At 45.7% G+C, this 17,918-nt stretch overlaps 1 protein-coding gene and 1 pseudogene across 2 annotated transcripts in view; one reads left to right on the forward strand and one right to left on the reverse strand.

The window, feature by feature from the left end:
* LOC309372936 (bactericidal permeability-increasing protein-like) overlaps positions 1-15,359 on the reverse strand; it is a 42,355-nt gene extending 26,996 nt beyond the window's left edge. The window contains exon 1 of the mRNA XM_081917033.1: positions 15,324-15,359. The gene's annotated coding sequence lies outside the window, so the exon portion shown is untranslated. The remainder of the gene's footprint in view (positions 1-15,323) is intronic.
* Positions 11,623-12,724, forward strand: LOC309372153 (protein S100-A6 pseudogene; annotated as a pseudogene). The gene is made up of 2 exons: positions 11,623-11,956; positions 12,560-12,724. The product of its transcript is annotated as a protein S100-A6 pseudogene (transcript).
* Positions 15,360-17,918: the final 2,559 nt, after the last annotated feature.

Here is a 17,918-nt window from a genome sequence, read left to right on the forward strand (position 1 = left end):
AGTGATAAACCAGTAGCACCAGAAGCTGCAGCCACAGAGGTAAAGGTTTTGCAGAATCGGCACATTTACCTCCCCTGAAGTTGTTTAAAAACCTATGCATTTTATTTTTTCCAAAGAGGAGTGAGCAAATCACTCCTTTAGAAGGCATATGAAACACTTGGTGTGATATTTATTTTAAAGGCAAATTCCATTACTTCAACCTCTCAAACCCCAAACCAGTTTCCCCTCTAAAGTAACAACAACATCACAATATTATTTTTTTTGTTCTGTCTTTCAGGGCATATACCTTCGCAAGGTGACATAAAGAGAGAATTGTTTGATTTGTTTTCAGAGCTACAGTTCCTTCCTGGAAATGTGATATGAGAACCTCTGACCATATGCAAAGTGCCTCCCCAAAGTCTCTGGGAATCTGTGCCAACATGCTTATTTACTCATTTCAATCAGAAAATTTATATACCCCTTGCTCAAAAAGAAAATGAAAACAAAACAATCCTCCAAGCAGTGTGCAATTCCAGTTATATAAATATATAATCTGGCTAAAATACACAGAGCAACAAATAATAATAATAATTTATTATTTGTACCCTGTCCATCTGGCTGGGTTTCCCCAGCCACTCTGGGCAGCTTCCAACAAAGATGAAAAATACATTAAAACAAAAAGCAAGGATACAGAAAACCTTCACTGAAAACAGAGATAGCACATGCCTATTGTCCTCACAGAGACATATTTTGCAGAGTGGTTTAACAGCCAATCTCTCTTTCCAGGGAATTCTGGGAACTGTCTCTCTTTGAGGGGAACTGAGGCCGCCCGACAGATCCCAGCACCCTTAGCAAACTACAGCTCCCAGAATTCTCTGGGGGAAGCCACGGCGCTTTGAAGTGGCATCATGGGTGGTTTAAATGTTTGGTGTGAATGTGGCCTCAGCCAAGGGAAGGAGAAAGGAGGAGAAGGGTTTGCACAGCAAAGAGGGGGTCGTGTCACCCCAAGATGACAGGGGCCTGGTCAGGCTCAAAAACAGAAGACAGGAGAAAACAGGGTGAGGGGAGAGAGAGAATTCTGCCAGCTGATGGACTTGAAGCCAGAGGAAGTAGAATGAGTACCTGTCCGTGTTTCTGCAAAGCAGCTGCCTGATGTGTTGGAGCTGAGGGTGCCTTAGATGGAAGGAGCTCCAGCCCTTGATGCAGAAGGCAATGGTCCAACAATTCGCTGGGGCGTCCTACTGCTACCCTGTTAATGCCACTGCAAAAAGAACCAGCTACTTATATAGCCCCTTGGCCACTGTGCTTTGCAAGAGAAGGCACCCTGCAGATACCGTCTTATCAGGAGGTCTGTAGACGCCCACCAGACAAGGCGCCACCTCTATCATCTGTCGAAGACTGTCCTTTTCCAGCAAGCCTTTGAAGGGAACACCTCTATCCCAGTATCATCAGATTGAAAGTTGTTTTCCTGCACGTGGCGCTTCACCCAGAAGCTGCCGTTGCGATGCAGAATACTGCAGGACAATTGCTGACAGGAGTGAGACCCTATCAGGTTGTACAGGTCTGCCCCAGATGATGATTTGTTACCAGGCAGAGACCAAGGTGCCACTACAGTGGTACCTCAGGTTACATACGCTTCAGGTTAAATACGCTTCAGGTTACAGACTCCGCTAACCCAGAAATACTGCTTCAGGTTAAGAACTTTGCTTCAGGATGAGAACAGAAATCGTGCTCCGGCGGCAGCAGGAGGCCCCATTAGCTAAAGTGGTGCTTCAGGTTAAGAACAGTTTCAGGTTAAGAATGGACCTCCGGAACGAAAGTACTGTACTTAGTAGCTTGGGAACAGTTTATCTGAAGGGCAGAGGAAAGCAGCCAAGGAGAAAACCATACACAAGGTCAGAGTGGAGTCCCTAAATTGATTGGACGGCACCTTGTATGCCTCCTTCCAGCAACTCCTGCAGCCAAACTGGTGCCAAACATATTGCTCTCCTTTTCATTGGACCCCATCAGTGAGGCCATGAAATCTTGTCATCTGGCCAGCCCAGGACCTCCAGACACACTGCCCAGGCTTGCACCCTGGAGAGTGATAATTTTATTGTTTTATCCTTTTTTGGTAAACTACTTTGAGGTTTGCTTGCTTTACAATAAGACATCACCCTGCCAACAAAGGTCCGTATATTTAAAACTATGGTTTTCCCACTAGTGATGTATGGAAGTGAGAGCTGGACCATAAAGAAGGCTGATGGCTGAAGAATGGATGCTTTTGAATTCTGGTGCTGGAGGAGACTCTTCAGAGTCCCATGGACTGCAAGAAGATCAAACCTCTCCATTCTGAAGGAAATCAGCCCTGAGTGCTCACTGGAAGGACACATCCTGAAGCTGAGACCCCAATACTTTGGCCACCTCATGAGAAGAGAAGACTCCCTGGAAAAGACCCTGATGTTGGGAAAGATGGAGGGCACAAGGAGAAGGAGACGACAGAGGACGAGAAGGTGGGACACTGTTCTTGAAGCTACCAGCATGAGTTTGACCAAACTGCGGGAGGCAGTGGAAGACAGGAGTGCCTGGCATGCTCTGGTCCGTGGGGTCACAAAGAGGCGGACACGACTAAACGACTAAACAACCACAACAACAAAGTACAGTCTACTTTGGTCGCCAAACTCCTTGGAACTTGTACATTTCGGCTCCCGAACAATCGGAAACCGGAAGCGAGTGTTCCGGTTGTCGAATGATTTTCGGAAGCTGGACGTCCGGCGCAGCTTCCGATTGGCTGCAGGAGCTCCCTGCAGCCAATCAGAAGCCGTGCTTTGGTTTCCAAATGTTTTGCAAGTTGAAAGGATTTCCAAAATGGATTCAGTTCGACTTCCAAGGTACGACTGTATATAAATTTTATGAAATAAGCCAATAACAGATAAGAACGGTTTAAAGCAACACAGTAAATAATAGCAGGCAAATTTAAAAGCAATACTGAGCAGACACCCAGGGGCAGAGACCTATTCCTCTTGTCAGAATTGTTTCCAGAAAGTGCAGATAGCTGGTGCCTGTCGTATCTGGAAATAAAGATTGCCCTAAAATGCCTTGCTATCATGTCTCTTAATTAAAAAGGAAGGAAGCAATAATTCAGCTGAAGCAATATGTCTGGGTAACTTCTAGAGGGGAGCCTCAGGCCATTGAAAGCTCTTGACTGGTTTTTATGGGGGGTGGAGGGAAAAGGAAGAAGTTATCATCTCTTGGCTTAGCACTTCCAGAAGGAGTCTGGTGATCTCTCCTTTAACTTTATGGTTACAAATGATAAGGGAGGATGGGAAAGATTTGCAGCTAAATCAAAGGATTTAGCAAGAGGTGCTGCAATTGTTCCCTGAGTTACTGCAACGGAATCTCTCGCCTTGCTTCTCGAGGCCAAAAGAGAGCTTCTTTCTCAGGTGCAGTCTACCATCCTGATAGCAAAATCATGATTCAGGGATACATTGTGACACTGCTCTCTAGAGTCTCAGGTGAGGGTAAATTTATAACACTGGCAGAGCAAAAGTTACCACTGAGCCAAGGCTTCCTATCTGAGTATGTGTGGCTCTGCGTATGGATTGTGCAACCACTGAGCTCATATGCAAACAGCTTTTCTATAATTTTATAACGACCCAGCAAGACACTTCTCATTGCGCAAAAAATTAAAAGTCAATGCCCTCTGCAGGCCAAGCAGACACACCTGACCAACATAGCCAGCTAATTCCAACTAATTCCATGAAATTACAGAGACAATGGACCACCTGAGAAGATGAAGATTGATTTGGAGCAAGAACAATAAAGCAAGATGAGCGCCACAACCCCAGAGTTGGCCATGATTGGACCCAATGGTCAGGGGTCCCTTTATCTTACCTTTACAACTCCACTAGCATCTCTCGGTATCGTGAATAACACCTAACTTACCTTTCGTTGGTCTCTTCATGAACTTATCTAAAAGGCTGAGTTAAGCGTTTGAAAAATCTATTGAAACCAGACATTATAAGTTCATCTTAGGTTGGGTAGTTTGCAAGTCTCTGTGGCTTTGTTTGATGTTTTGTATTTTTCTCCGAAGGTTGATAACGAATGTATAATTACTGTTCTGTGTATATTAATCGCCAACGTGTTGCATGAGTCGCATTATTCCCAACAGCAAGTGCTGGCGGACTGGGCTCCCTCGCCCACTTGCTTGCATATCTCAATGCAACCTCAGTTCCTGGCAACTAGCAGACCCTTGGCAGACCCAGAGGCACCATTCGCCTGCAGAGCATGTAGCTGGGGCTGTTGCAACAAACAGCCCTGCAAGCCTTTGGGAGGCAGAGACGCAAGAGGGCATAAGAGGAGAGGGGGAAGGAAAGAAGGTGCCCGTAGCACCCCTGGCCATCCTTCAAAGCACCCCAGGGTGCCACGGCGCACTGGTTGAAAACTACTGTTCTAGTGCTGTGAAAGAGGGAAAAGAACTTTTCTCTGTCATGCATCATCTTAGAGACTGTTATCATGTCTCCTCTTCCTTTTCTGTAAAAGGTCCCAAACTCTGCAACCTTTCTCCAAAGGGGAGTCTTTCCCTTGACCAAACCTTCAGAAGTCCTGCCACCGCAAGTAGCCAGGTGGGCTACCCAGTCAGTTGGGCCACCAGCCCTCCTGAAAGCCTAGAATGCAAATCTTGAAGAAGTGTTACTTACGGGAGTCTTGAGCTCCAAAGGATCAGCTGGGCCTTATCCGATGATCTTATCAACCCCCCCTGGAGCCTTTATAATTCTTCCCCGCCATTCCTAGACTTCCCTATATTGCAAGTGATTGACAGTAATTCGTCAGTCCGGGGCCCATGGAATGCCCCCACAGTTCCCCAGTCACACTACCAGAGAGCAATAAAGGAAGTGATGATTGTTTTATCCGGGTGTTGTACTCTGGGGTGTTCTCTCTCTCGTGAGAAAATCCAACCACATCATTTATCATCGAGGGAACTCTGGAGGGATGACGAAAGGCCGATTGTCTTTCATATTGACACAGATGAAGGTTGCCCAATATATTCGACGTTTGCAGGCAACATGAATGTCATGTCAGGTTCAGCACAAGGAAATGTAACGAGATGAACCTTCGGGCAAAATAATATTCATCCTAACTTCAAATATGCAATGACGTGGTCTGAACTCCTGATGAGCAACCGGGGGGAAATGTATACCGTATTTTCCCATGTATAAGACGCCCTCATGTATAAGACGACCCCTATTTTCTTGAACCCAATATTAAGAAAATGAAAGAACAATGGCAAGAGAAGTTGATGAACTATGTGGAACTGGCAAAAATGACAGGTAGACTAAGAGAAAAAGACAACAGAGACTTTGAAAAAGATCGGGAACCATTCATATTATATTTGCAGAAACAAAGAAAGTCAATAGACTTGATGGCAGGATTTAAATAAACATTCACATTATTAGCATTAGAAAATGTTTAGAAGATAGCAAAATAGGATGGTGTATTTACTGTTACTTTTATGTTTTTAGGCTTGGTGTTATGTTATTAATAACTTTTTCTGTTAAGAGACAGCAAAGTGGGTGAAAATAGAAACAAAACAAAAGCGGAGAGAAGCCTTGGAGGGGAGCAAAGGAGGAATATATAGTAAATGTTAAGAATTTGAGACTAGATGGAACTTGCCAAACTAACCGGGAGACTCTGAGACCAGAGAGAAGAGACAGTGGAAGAAATTTGAAAGGAATATTTGGAAAAAAAATGTTACTATTTAAATCTTAGAATAGCTTTGGAAGCCGATTTATGCTGTAAGGTTAGAAGTAGAAGATAGTGTATTTTTAAATAGAATTATTTGTAAGCGATAAAAAGTGAAGATTTTTATGGTTAAAGTAAGTGTGATAAAAAAATGGTTAGAAATTATGATAAAGATGAGGTAAAATGAAAATCAGATAGGGGGGACTTGGGGAAGCCCACCTAACAATGTTTAGAAAAAATAAAGACAAGAATCTGTTTGTATTGTTTGTTTTTCTGTTTGTGTTGTAAATTGGAAAAAAAATGGGGGGGGGGAGAAATTGAGATGTATGTAATGAATGAAAAAGGAAAATGAATTTAAAAATTTTAAAAAAGAAAGAAAATGAAACTCTAAACTAGAAGTGAAAATCTGGATGATTGGCGGCAGCAAGTTGTTGATCTTTTGGGGGGCGATTGCCCTCAAAGTTTCCAGCATGAGCTGCATGCAGTGCACCGTGTTGCAGAAGAAAAGGCCGCGACTGGAAGGGGCACCCCACACTCCCCCTTGATGGCAGGGTGCCAAGGAGGAGTCAGGGGAAGGCAGCGACCACTCTGCATCAGGCCATGCCTTCGAGGAAACTGAGCTGAGGAAGCTGGTGAGCAGGCTGGGGGCAGAGTGGGAGTCTGAGAGGGGAACAGGTCTCAGTGTTTCAATTTCTGGGAATGGAGTTGAGAGATGACCTAACCTGGGGAGAAAAGACCTGATGAAGAGAGCACAGCAGAGGTTATATTTTCTGAGAATCCTCCGGGAAAACAATCTCTCAAAGGACCTGTTGATGGCATTTTGCCATTATACTGTAGAGAGTGTATTAACTTATGGTCTGTGTGTGTGGTTTGGGAGCTGCATGGTCAGGGAGAAAACAATGCTGTCCAGGGTTGTGAAGACTGCAGAGAGAATAATTGGGTGCACTCTTCCCACCTTGGATCAAATCTATGCTTCCAGGTGCCATAAGAAAGCTGCAGAGATAGCGCAGGATAGTGCGCACCCCGGAAATGAGAGCCAGTGTGGTGCAGTGGTTCAGAGCGGTAGTCTCGTAATCTGGGGAACTGGGTTCGCTTCTCCGCACCTCCACATGCAGCTGCAGGGTGACCTTGGGCCAGTCACACTTCTTTGAAGTCTCTCAGCCCCACTCACCTCACAGAGGGAGGAAGGGAAAGGAGATTGCTAGCCGCTTTGAGACACCTTATAGGAAGTGAAAGGCGGGATATCAAATCCAAACTCTTCTTCTTCTTTTTTAAAAGAAAAGGGGAGAAATAGAATGAAAACTGAGGTTCTCCAGGTGCCAGTTACTGGAGATTGCATCAAATATACATAGCCCTGTTCTGTAATTAGCAAGTGAAACTGCACACCATCAGGTTTAATTGTTTTTGTGAGAAAGAATCCCATTTCTGCCTAGGCAAGAGTTCTGTCTCAATCTAAGTCAGAGACTTGTCTCCTGAATACAGTGGTACCTCAGATTAAGAACTTAATTCGTTCTGGAGGCCTGTTCTTAACCTGAAACTGTTCTTAACCTGAGGTACCACTTTAGCTAATGGGGCCTCCTGCTGCTGCCGCGCGATTTCTGTTCTCATCCTGAAGCAAAGTTCTTAACCCGGGGTATTATTTCTGGGTTAGCGGAGTCTGTAACCTGAAGCGTCTGTAACCTGAAGCGTCTGTAACCCGAGGTACCACTGTACCAGAATTGCAAAACACTTCCTGACTGTCTCTATCTTCAGGTGGGATTCAATCAGACGCCTGCAAACCCAAGTTGTGCAACTATAGCTGATTGGGAGGTCTTGCACAACAAGACCGCTTGCCCTAACGCCTGGACTTTTTGCTATGAGGAAAGTGAAATCGAAATGCCCCGGGAAGCGCAGGATTGCGTTTGCTTTGAAACAAATCAGGAGTGAATGCTTGTGAATCAGTTGGCATTGTTTAATCTTCCTGCAAACGATTCAGGGTAAACGCCCAAGAAACCCGTCGTCTGAAAGGTCCTGCACCACTTGGAATCCTGCAGTGGTTCCCGCATTGCAAGGGGGTTGGACTAGATGACCCTTGGGGTCCCTTCCCAAGCTTCAATTCTGTGATTCACCGGCGCTGCTCAAAATATCACTGCTGTAAAGAACTCTGGTCTCGCTGCTCCACTGAGAGAGGTTCGCGCAGGGCAGCAGTGGTTCGGGCCCCAGGCTGGTGAACAGCAGGAAGGGGTATCATCATATTTATTTATTTATTTATTTATTTATTTATTATTATTATTATTATTATTATTAATATTATTAGAAAACACCGAAACAGAAATACACACGGGAATAACAACAAACACAAAATTTTCTTAACAAACAATAAAACATAAGTTGGGCTTTACACTATCGACCTGACCTCCCGTCTATTCCATATTTCAATTTCATATTCCTTATTGCCAATACACACTTTTATCATAACTTAACTTTTTCTTAATATATCTTAACTCTTCTGTCTAACTTGCAGCTATTACTGAAGTTCCTCGGATGCTGCAACAGAGTTTAAACTACTATATTGATATTTCAAATGTTCTTTGAAAACCTCCCGTTTTGAGACAAATTCCTGGTTTTGGATTATTCTTTATTTTTTCAGATAGACCGTCTAATTCGGCATATTCTGTCAGCTTTTGGATCCATTCATGTGTTGAGGGAATTTCAATACGCTTCCATTTTGGCACAACAAGAACTCTTGCTGCCGCCGTGGCGTATAAAAGGACAGCCTTCCTTTTTTGCAGAATGTCCAAATCTGTAACTCCCAGGAGATAGGCCTCTAGTTTTTTTATTAAAAGAGATCTCTAGCATTTTTTGCAAGAGAAAAGCAATGACACACCTAGACAGCATCTTAAAAAGCAGAGACATCACCTTGCCAACAAAGGTCCGTATAGTTAAAGCTATGGTTTTCCCAGTAGTGATGTATGGATGTGAGAACTGGACCATAAAGAAGGCAGATCGCCGAAGAATGGATGCTTTTGAATTGTGGTGCTGGAGGAGACTCTTGAGAGTCCCATGGACTGCAAGAAGATCAAACTTCTCCATTCTGAAGGAAATCAGTCCTGAGTGCTCACTGGAAGGACAGATCCTGAAGCTGAGGCTCCAAGACTTTGGCCACCTCATGAGAAGAGAAGACTCTCTGGAAAAGACCCTGATGTTGGGAAAGATGGAGGGCGCAAGGAGAAGGGGATGACAGAGGACAAGATGGTTGGACAGTGTTCTCGAAGCTACAAACATGTGTTTGACCAAACTGTGGGAGGCAGTGGAAGACAGGAGTGGCTGGCATGCTCTGGTCCAGGGGGTCACGAAGAGTCCGACACAACTAAACAACAACAACATGCTGTGTTTGTAAATATGATGGAGACACATGCAAAAAGCAATTGATTGATTAACCTTAAGGATCCTTTTCCATGCTACAGAGGATTATGAGAAGAGAGCTGTATTTCACATGTCTCTTGACCCTTGCCAAGGGAGTTGCAGTTCAGAACATCTGGAGGGCACCAGATTGGCAAAAGCTGCAGTGACAGATTATCTGGGCGTCAATCCTTCTCATGTGTTCCTTGTGAACTGTTCACCACCCATGTGATGAATCTCTGCTCTTGTTAGTTTCGTTGATGTACAAATGGGTGAGTTGGCCAAACTCCTGTTGAGTGTCACTGTCATGCATGCACTTTGCAAATTGTTATTTATAGCCCCAGTGTTGTCATTGGCACAAAAATGGAAGCAAGAAGAATTACTGCTGAAAGAAGAATGGCGGATGAAATTAATGGACTATGCAGAATTAGATAAATTAACAGGAAGGATTGGAAACCTGCAGGCTCAGAGATTCTTAGAAGACTAAATATATGAACTATTTGAAAAGCAACTGTAATGATCAGATTACGCTAGTAGGACTGCAAGAAGTTCTGTAAGGAGGATTATTTGAAATATTACAAGAAAGACTATGAAGAGAATTATTAGTTAATGATAATTAAAAGTAAAAGAGAAATTAAGAAATGCAGAATAAGTGATAAAGAACGGAAAATCATCAGAGGTTGTTGACGGAGGTCTAAAATATTGTATAAGATAAGAAGTTATGTTAAATGATTGCTGAAAATGATATGTAAAAAAACTAATACAAATGTATTATATATATATAATTTGGTCTTTGTCAGGATGGTGGTGAGACTGAACTCCCTGCAGACTTGGGCAAAATGGTTGGTGAGTCTCTGGAGAGCTTCCTCAGAGCGCGCTGTCAAGGCTGCATCATCTGCATGAAAGTACACACCCTCTTCAGTTGCAGTGGCGTAGTGTGGGTTGTCAGCACCCGGGGCAAGGCAAGTAATTTGCGCCCCCTAACCCATGGATTTGCGCCCCCTAACCCGTGGATTTGCGCCCCCTAACCCTAACCCTCAGATGTTGCGCCCGGTGTGGCTGCCCCCCCTGCACCCCCCACGCTACGCCACTGTTCAGTTGAGCAGAAGGCATTTGAGAGCAACAGGCAGGAGAAAACGCCAAAGGGAGTTGGGGCAAGAACACGGCCCTGTTTCACACTGCCATTTATCGGGAAGGAATCCGAGGATGAACTGTTCACGTGGAAGGACACAATCATCTTGTGAAGCTAAGGAGGCCGCCCTATCTTGTTGAGTCAAAGGTCAACAAGTGTGGTGTAGTGGTTAAGAGCGGTGGACTCGTAATCTGGTGAACTGGGTTTGATTCCCCGCTCCTCCACATGCAGCTGCTGGGTGACCCTGGGCTAGTCACACTTCTCTGAAGTCTCTCAGCCCCACTCACCTCATAGAGTGTTGTGGGGGAGGGAGGGAAAGGAGATTGTTAGCCGCTTTCAAACTCCTTAAAGGTAAAGGGACCCCTGACCGTTAGGTCCAGTCGTGGCCGACTCTGGGGATGTGGTGCTCATCTTGCTTTATTGGCCAAGGGAGCCGGCGTACAGCTTCCAGGTCATGTGGCCCGCATGACTAAGCCGCTTCTGGCGAACCAGAGCAGAGCACGGAAATGCCGTTTACCTTCCTGCCGGAGCGGTACCTATTTATCTACTTGTATTTTGACATGCTTTCGAACTACTAAGTTGGCAGGAGCAGGGACCGAGCAATGGGAGCGCACCCCGTCGAACCGTTGATTCGAACCGCCGACCTTCTGATTGGCAAGTCCTAGGCTCTGTGGTTTAACCCACAGCGCCACCCACGTCCCTATTTAGGGTAGTGATAAAGTGGGATATCAAATCCAAACTCCTCCTCCTCCTCCTCCTCCTTCTTCTTCTTCTTCGTCAGGCCGATGAAGGCAACGTACAAGGGGCATCTCTGCTCTCAACATTTCTCCCCCAGCTGGCACAGGGAGAAAATCATGCAGACGGTTGACCTCTGAGCTCTGAAGCTGCATTGTGACTGTCTGCGAGTGACTGCAATCTGCTGAGAACTACCCAGGCCAAAGCTTTCCCCACAGTACTCAGCAGGGAGATTCCATGGTTGTTGTTGCAATCCTAGCGGTCACCTTTGTTCTTGTAGAGGGCCACGATGCTGGAGTCGTGCATGTCTTGTGGCATGGATCCTTGTTCCCAACACTGCAAGAGGAGGAGGCCGTGGAGGTGTTGTCCTGAGGGAGGAGTTTAAGACAGCTTTCAGAACATCTGCTGGGATTCTGTCCGGATTGCTGTGTCAGAGGCTGTGTTTTCCTGTGAGTGCAGGATAGTGCTCTGCCCATTGCTTCATCTGCTTGCTGCTGTCTGCAATGATCTCTCCCCACAAGGTTTTCAGCGGTGCAGTTGTCCCAGCTGCGGGTCCAAAGTCTTTCTTTGTGCCTTTGTACATTTTGCAAGAGTTGCCAGTGTCCTCAGCGAATTGGATGCTCTGACGCAGCTCTAGCCAGTCATTGGCACAACGTCTGGCAATCTGTTGGGCATCACCCTTCTCAACACAGCAAGCATCTTTCGGCAGGTTGCAAGCCTGAAGTTCAGGAGAGCCTCTTTGCAGCGATAACAGGTTCCATGTTGACCACTTTCCCCATCGCCTCCTGCCACTCAGCACTGGACCATCTTGCTTCTGCTCTCTCACCATGGCAGCACCTATTGGCCTGCTGGTTGCCACCTTCCACAAATACGCCAGCAAGGATGGCGATAAGAACACCCTAAACGAGATGGAATTGAAGGAGCTAATACAGAAGGCGCTTACCATTTGACCGAAACTGCAGGACGCAGAGATACTGGCATTAATGAAAGATCTGGACCACAATGGGGCTGCATCAATAGGAGTATAGCATCTAGATCAAGGGAAGTAATAGTGCCACTGTATTCTGCTCTGGTCAGACCTCACCTGGAGTACTGTGTCCAGTTCTGGGCACCACAGTTCAAGAAGGACACTGACAAACTGGAACGTGTCCAGAGGAGGGCAACCAAAATGGTCAAAGGCCTGGAAACGATGCCTTATGAGGAACGGCTAAGGGAGCTGGGCATGTTTAGCCTGGAGAAGAGGAGGTTAAGGGGTGATATGATAGCCATGTTCAAATATATAAAAGGATGTCACATAGAGGAGGGAGAAAGGTTGTTTTCTGCTGCTCCAGAGAAGCGGACACGGAGCAATGGATCCAAACTACAAGAAAGAAGATTCCACCTAAACATTAGGAAGAACTTCCTGACAGTAAGAGCTGTTCGACAGTGGAATTTGCTGCCAAGGAGTGTGGTGGAGTCTCCTTCTTTGGAGGTCTTGAAGCAGAGGCTTGACAACCATATGTCAGGAGTGCTCTGATGGTGTTTCCTGCTTGGCAGGGGGTTGGACTCGATGGCCCTGGTGGTCTCTTCCAACTCGATGATTCTGTGATTCTATGATTCTATGATTCTAAGTGGTGAACTTCCAGGAATATGTCACTTTCCTGGCTGTCCTGGCAATGATTTACAACGAAGCTTTGAGTTCGTAAATGTGCACCCCGGTGGGGTGATGTGTCGTGGTTCGGGATTATACCTCTGTAGACGGTTTCATGTCCAATAAAATTTAAGTTTTGTAAAAAACCAAAACAGGTTCCATGTCCTTTAGGTCAACCCCAAACCAGTTGGGGGTCTGTATCTCTCCTTTGCCAAAGGAAGACCCAGCTGTGTTGCAGATTGCCTCTTTGATGTGGTTCCACCTTGCTTCGACAAGATCTCTGGAGCAGTTGAGTAGAGCTTGTTCGACTGAATCAGAGAAGCGTCCACAAGATCTGTTGTGGTGTTGCTTCTGCGACACTCTCCATCTTATGCTCAGGTTGCATATGTGTGCAAATAAAACCATATATCCTAAAGTCTCAGTTAGCCTTCATTCCAAGGAAACTGAACCCTGGCTGGAGCCTCTCAGCTCAGATATTGGTGTGGCATGTAAAACACAGACAGACAGACAAAGCAGATTGGTATGCATTGCTTCAGCCCACTAGGTAAAGGTAAAGGGACCCCTGGCCATTAGGTCCAGTCGTGGTCGACTCTGCGGTTGCGGCGCTCATCTCGCTTTATTGGCCGAGGGAGCTGGTGTACACAAAGCATGACCAGCATGACTAAGCTGCTTCTGGCGAACCAGAGCAGCGCACGAAAACGCCGTTTACCTTCCCGCCGGAGCGGAACCTATTTATCTACTTGCACTTTGACGTGCTTTCAAACTGCTAGGTTGGCAGGAGCTGGGACCGAGCAACAGGAACTCACCCCGTTGCATGGATTCGAACTGCCGACCTTCTGATTGGCAAGTCCTAGGCTTTGTGGTTTAACCCACAGCGCCACCCGCGTCCCTAGCGTTCCCTAGTGTTCACTCCACTAGGCAAAGCCTAAATCTCCCTGGTCACAGAATGACTAGCTACGGCCCCGTCCCTGACACATCCTCCAAAGCATTCTGCACATTCTTCTCTCTTCATAACTCCTACTTGACTTGAGGTTAGCTAAGGCTGAGCTCCTGTTCTTAATTTTTTGTGGGGCAGGGAGTGTAGGGCCGCAAACAAATTTAGCACAAATATGAAATTTGACAACATTTCGGATTTGGCATTCAAATTCAGTTGAAGGAGATAACATCAGGTACCAGCATGGGAGTTCAGTGGGTGGCGGAAGCAATTCTTTAAAAAAAATGGTTTTGCAAGAAAGTTGTGAGAAATTGGTAGTCTCCACCCCAGCTCTGGGCTGCACTCAGGTCTAGGGCTCCAATGAATCCCAGCTTTTGCTGCTGTGGCAAAGAACGTACTGGACTGGATGTCTGATACGTTCATGCAAGTGACAATGACCAATCAGAAAATAGCTCCTGGTTAGAAAAGGACGTGGCCTTTTCACAGAAATCTTGGTCTGTTTCAGGGTTTGTTGTTGGAAACTGAGCTGATCAAAGGGAAAAGGCACCCAGACTCCCTCAGATGGAACAGAGAGAGGCTGGCAAAGTTTGCAGGAACCTAGTCAGCTGAAAAGAAGCGTTTTCCCGACTGACTGACTCTGCTCTGACATTGCAATTTGCTGCTTACGGATTTGCAGAGAGTGGCGGACTCTCCTTCTTTGAAGGTTTTTAAGCAGAGGTTGAGTGTCTGTCTGTCAGGGATTTTTCAACCGTGGTTCCTGCATTGCACTAGATGACCCTCAGAGGTCTGTTGGTGGACCTCCTGAGTCTCTGGCATAAAGACAACAATACAGGGATCTGCCTTATACCGAGTCAGATGACAGGCCCATCTTGCTACAATATTCTCTACACGGACTGGCAGCAGCTCTGCAAAATTTCAAGCAGGGTTCTCTCCCTGGAGATGACATTGGGGCACCCCAGCTAGATAGGCAGGGGGTATAACAACAACAACAACAACAACAACAACAACAGCAACAGCAACAACAGTTGTGACCTCCTGCTTCCAAAGTCACCCATTGCTCTACCACTGAGTTCCTGTCATCCTTCCAAGGTACAGGATTCTTCTTTATAGCTAAGACAGAACGAGAAGATAGATCCTAGAATCTGGTATGTCCAGCAAGTCTCTCCACCTCAAATTTATAGACTTGGGTAGGGGTACCAAATTAACTAGTCTAAAATGTAAAGGTAAAGTGACCCCTGACCATTAGATCCAGTCGTGGCCGACTCTGGGGTTGCGGCGCTCATCTCGCTTTATTGGCAGAGGGAGCTGGTGTACAGCTTCCGGGTCATGTGGCCAGCATGACTAAGCCGCTCCTGGTGAACCAGAGCAGCGCACGGAAATGCCGTTGACCTTCCCGCCGGAGCGGTACCTATTTATCTACTTGCACTTTGACGTGCTTTCGAACTGCTAGGTTGGCAGGAGCAGGGACCGAGCAATGGGAGCTCACCCCGTCGCGGGGATTCGAACCGCAGACCTTCTGATCGTCAAGTCCTAGGCTCTGTGGTTTAACCCACAGCGCCACCCACGTCCCTAGTCTAAAATGTATTCAGCACAAATATAGAGCCAAACTGTCCCAGTCAAGCACACAATACACATCCTAAACTGATGCCCTGAGAACATCTTGGGTTTTCTCTCCTCTTTGGACATAGGTAAAGTTTTGTGCCATCCATGAATTTATCTATTCCTCTTTTAAAGCCACCTGGCATGGACTGAAGCTGTATTCCCACCCAACCTTCCTGGGTGTAAGTTCCGTGAAGAAGAGCAGGACTTACTTCTGAGTAAACACCCAATATGCTATTGCACTGTGAACTCACTTCTTTCAGCAGGCTTTAAAGCACCCAAAAGGCAGAATCTCAATTCTCCCTCACCTTCTGCTTGAAACACAGCACAGCCAGTGATTAATGTTCCTTCCCAACCTCAACAGCTATTAAATAATTGTCGGAGGCTGGTCTGCCAGCTGCCCTCAACAGCCCGGAGCTGAAAGATCCTCGCTGCAATTTCAGGACTCGAGTCACGATGAAAGGAGCCTCGGATTCTGGCAAGTCCCACCGTTCACGAACTCACCTGGAGCCCCACGGTCAGAGGTGTGATCACAGTCCTCCACAAAAACCTTTGGATGAATGGAAGGAGTTGTCAACACACCTGTTCAGGTACCTGCCTGTTGCTTCCCGAGGGCATCTTGCTAGGAAGGAGTCCAACCAGTAGCTCCCAACCAAGGCAGGATCCTGGCAAGGACACACCTCTCCAACGGCTTGTGAAGCTTTCCCCCAATCTGGTTGGACCAGTAAGTCTCCATTGGTGCTGACTCTTCTTCCCAACAGACATTTCCTCCCCGGCTGAGTCACCGACACCCCAAATTTGGTTTAAGAGGAGGGCGATGCTAGAACCACATCTAGGCATTTTGCAAGTTGCCTTTGCTGTGGGTACCAGCGGTTCCTGTTTCCAGAGAAACTCTCCCAGCCGCCACCATCCCAAAGGCTCTTCACCTGTCAAGAGCCGCACTCTGACAAACCAAACATGGCCTCAGGGAGAGATTTCCAGCAAAGGGTGATGGTGGCTGGTAAAGAGCGTCTCATGGAGCAGAGTTGTTTAGGGGTTGAAATTAGGGAAAGGGATTAATTCCATAACATCTGGGCCTGCTTAGACACGTTTTCCTAGGCCTTGGGTAATAAAGAACCCCATTTCAACATCTGTTTTCCTTATGTATTCAAGGGACGAAGAGGAAGCCAAACCTAAATAAGTGTCAACAATGCTGGCGACACCTGTCATTTAAGCTGTAGAGGAGCGGTTGCATTGTGGGTGATAGTTGTGATGGCTTTGCTCTGCAACTCAACGACTTTCGGAATTTTTGCTTTTTGAAATATGGCAGCCCTAGATGGGCCTCTGGCTTGATCTTTTGCTGTTCTCTCCAGAGAAACTGGAGCTATCCAGCCAGCATAAACCCCAAAGGTGAATCCCACCAGACGCTGCCCTGTGGAATTTATCCTGCCGGTGGCAGGACTGAAATAAATATTACGATATTGGATACAATAAGGACTTGTTGAAAAGTAACTGATATAAGAAAACCTGTTGAAGGGAGGGAAGGAAGTCAATGCTCACCAAAGTTTAGGGGGGGGGGGAAATGTGGGTAAATGATTGTTGAATTTTACTGTATTTTGTTTGTATTAAATGAAACACCAATAAAAAGCATTTTTTTAATAAAAAAAAATATATCCTGCCGAATTCAAAATCGCCTCTTCTCTGAATTATGGGGAAAGTTGTGGGAAATAAGTATGAATTTTCTGGCATGTTATGTAATAAAAGAAAATATGAGGAAAATGGCCCACAGGTGGTATTTAACACCCACCAGATTGGCGAAAATGTCTAAAAAAGAAAAAGGTATATGCTGGAAGTGTAATGAAATTGAGGGATCTTTTATTTGCATGTGGTGGTCCTGTAAAATAATTATAGAATATTGGGAAACGATATATAATGAATGAAAAAAGATACTTTAAAAAACGTCCCCCAAAACACCTGAGATTTTCCTCTTGGGGATGGTAACAATGGAGTTTCCAAAAAACAAGAGTTTATTACTATACGCCACCGCCGCAGCTAGAACCTTATTGGCACAAAGCTGGAGAACAAGTCTAGTACCCACTAAGGAAGAACGGCAGTGTAAAATGTTCGAATATGCTGAACTGGCTGGTCTGACCAAACAGGATAAGAGAAAACGAAGATAAGGCATATAAGGAGGAATGGACAATATTTATTGACTATTTCAAGGACCACCATAGACAAATACACAGCTTAGCAGATCTCAGGTAAAACCAGCCGAGATGAAATAGATAAGAGTATTGGATGATTAAAAGGATGTGGATTATGCAGAGTAGTAGAAAAGCAAAAGGAACCAGGGAAAATGTGGAAGGGAAGTCATATGGTATATATATATATATATATACACGGTATATATGGTACCTCGGGTTAAGAACTTAATTTGTTCCGGAGGTCCGTTCTTAACCTGAATCTCTTCTTAACCTGAAGCACCACTTTAGCTAAGGGGGCCTCCTGCTGCCGCCACGCAGCCAGAGCACAATTTCTGTTCTCATCCTGAAGCAAAGTTCTTAACCCGAGGTACTATTTCTGGGTTAGCGGAGTCTGTAACCCGAGGTACCACTGTATACACGTTGTATTTCGTATGAAGTTGTAAGGGGGACAGGGGAGGGGAGGGGGGTTAAATATGCTCTCTGTTCCTGTTTTGGAAAATGCAATTTTAAAAAATAATAATAATAATAAAGCACAACTTCTTCCCTAGACATTTTGGAAACCTTATCAAGGGTGGCTTCCAGCCAAGCTGTTGGTGGAGCCCTCATCCTGATTTGTTTGCTGCG

Source organism: Podarcis melisellensis, assembly GCF_964234715.1.
Source record: "Podarcis melisellensis genome assembly, chromosome: 6".
Classification (NCBI taxonomy): Eukaryota; Metazoa; Chordata; class Lepidosauria; order Squamata; family Lacertidae; genus Podarcis; species Podarcis melisellensis.